The sequence below is a fragment of the Thermobia domestica genome, chromosome 3 (genome assembly GCF_964235325.1).
Source record: "Thermobia domestica chromosome 3, izTheDome1.hap1.1, whole genome shotgun sequence".
Classification (NCBI taxonomy): domain Eukaryota; kingdom Metazoa; phylum Arthropoda; class Insecta; order Zygentoma; family Lepismatidae; genus Thermobia; species Thermobia domestica.
The window spans coordinates 238661901-238664930 of record NC_137456.1 but is presented as its reverse complement, the minus strand read 5'-3'; positions in this window follow the sequence as shown (position 1 = coordinate 238664930).

The following is a 3030-nucleotide window of genomic DNA, read 5'->3' as shown; positions in this document are numbered from 1 at the left end:
ACGGCTTGAAATAACCGTTAATTTTCCACTCTCACACATTCAGATAGAATTATCAAATAATGTCAGTAAATGACCCAATTACTAAGCTTGTGCTTAGTCTCTGATGGATCTGTAGAAGTCTGTGTTGTTTACCCTGGCGTTGAAAAGGTGAGATAGTTAATTTCTCATTAATGATCTGTATTGAATTCGAGTAACTGGACATGATTTCAGTGTATAGAGAAGAGTACGTACACAATAGTTATTTTGTTAGTATGCAAAAAAATAAGACTAGATATGCAAAAGTAAATTCTGTTGTTTTTTATTCTGACAGGGAACCCCTTGAGTGCGAGCTCGCTAGTGCAATCTCAAGTAATGCTAATTTGAAAGTGTAGTGCGATCAATGATGACCGGAAAAATATTAGCTGCTAATGACTCACCATGTGCATAAAGAAGGCGAAAGAAAATACGTGTCCATGAAGTACCGATATCAACTTTATATGGGGTGTATGTATTGCGCTTCAAAATTGGACATCGTTGAGATTCACTAAATATTCAAAACAAACCATTAACTTGCACCATGAACATGGAATGAAAAATGACGGGCCACCACAGTAAGCACAAACCTTCGCACCACCAAAATCAAAGGCGAACTTCTTCGGAGATTACAAACCGTTAAGAGCGTTCAACTGTAAATCCATTTTTAAAGAATGCAAATGGAATAATGGGTGTACCGGGTGCCAATACATTTCATCACTTCTCATCCGATACCGGAGTCTACCAGCTGCGGCATGGACTTCACGAGGCCCCTGAAGTGTTGTAATATTTCAATCCATATCTGCTGCTTCCATAGAGTCCGCAGGCTAGTAGAAGGAGAGTCCACAGGGCGAAGTCGTTGTTCCATTGCGTCCCAGATGTGTTCGATGCGATTAAAATCCGGCGACCATGATGACCAAGGAAGTGTTGTCAGATCAGAAGAGTGTTCATCAAATCAGTCTGCATACATCCTACACTTATAGACCGACGCATTGTCCTGCTGTAAGATTAGATCACCATTCGTATTGTCCAGCCGAGCAAATGTCAGAACATTGTCGTCCTGAAGATCGAGGTAGCGTTCACCTGTGAGGGTCCGTGCCACGTGTGTTAGGGGACCAATTTCAGTCCACGTAAACATGCCCAGTTGAGAATACCACCACCATCGGCCTCAACAGATTTCTACCTGCACGATGAACTCACTGCACTACGCACCCTACCCCTCCATCGGAATGTACCAATGTGAAACGTGTTTTATGTGTCCAGCCAACCTTTTTCTACATTTTCACGGTCCAATGGCTGTGTTATTTTGTCCATACTAAATACGCTGTTTCCTATGTTGTGCAGTTAGAAGGGGTAGTTGCATTCACCGATGACTTCTGTTCCAAATGGCGAGATTGTAGTTGTGGATTATGTGGCTGCTAACACGGCGTTGTTGTCTTGCATTGAATTTTCCCGCAATTTGAAGCACTGTTGCCGGTCTATCGGCTTTTACGATGCAGGTACTCAGCGCCAACTTTTGTCCCTGACACGACCATGACCGCGGCAGCTTGCCCGTTTTGGTGAGGTTTTACCGGAACCCTGCTACTCAAAATACATCACTGACATAGTTGCCTTTAAAAATCCGAGTTTTACAGCCACTTCAGAAAACGAACCACCCAGTCGTGTAGCCCCTACGATTCAACAACGGTAAAATGAATTCAAATAATTTGTCTTGTCAATCACACACTGCACTGACATTTATACCGAGAGGGGAAGCACATGGCAGCAGTACTCGCGTAACGCATTTCATTCGCATGCACAGGGGGAGCATATGCAGGGTCGTTTCTCCAACTGTCCTGCTCTAAATCGGTGTACTGCTGGGCTCTTACTCGCCACCTTCCAATACCTTGAAAACATTACGATGCTCTCATGCCTAGTGGTTCCGACACTCAGGCAATTGAGTGAGATGTGCTTAATCTATTCCGGTTCTTAGAGGGGGGTCATGTACGGAAAGTCACCCAAATATATATGAGGCGAGAAGAATACCACTAGTTTTTATATTTATCGACAATCATTGGAATCAACTGACGAGCTACAAGAGATGATACAGGTCTCTAAGGGCTATTCATCCCATAAAGACAACACTGTGAGTAAGTAGATCCTCAGTTACTCAAAAGCCCCACAAATGTCTACAGTCTTTTCACTTTTGAGGCAATAACCTTTTTTGAGAACTCTTTGCTCCTGCAAGGAAAAATTCAAAATATGGCATGGGTACCAGGGAGGATGCAAAAATTACTGGGATTAGACATCTCAAATTTTGCACAGTTATACATTGTAAAATCGATAGTAATCTTCTGCAATCTACAATATCCTAAATCGCTTTTGACCTACATCCAAGAGCACGTACTTTATCCCTATCTCATACTTGACACTTATCGGATTCTTAGTTCTTGATTTTTTAACACATCTTGAGTGTTGTGAAATGTTGAGTAAAATATTATAGTAAGTAGTTTCAAAAACCTCAAAAATAACTTTCAGATATCTGCAGCAACAAACAATTTTCAAAGATAGGAAAAGTTTAGAGTCCTAAATAGATATCACTTTAGTAAGCAACGTTGCTAGTATACTAAGAGTTAAAACCATAAAATTTACATTATAGTCCAATTTTGCGCATGCACTTATTACTTTACAAATATAATCACTAAATATTATCAACATTAAATACAAAAGTCATCTGAGTTTGTAAAGAACAAAGATAATCTATTGCTGGTGCCCAAATAATATTCCACTAGCTGCAGAATAAATCCAACTATATGTACAGACACCTGCAAAAGTATCCCCCCTTAAGTGCTGTAATTCCATTACTTGGGTCCAGATAATTTGCAGTTAAGGAACGCCTTTACAGTTGCAACCCAACTTAAAGGTAACTTTTCTATGTACTGACAACAGTTGCAGGTAAAATGTTAATGTAGGTGACTAACGAAACAGTTCTCCATTGTAAGATTAATCTCTATGGTTTACACCTTGCCTTCCAATGAA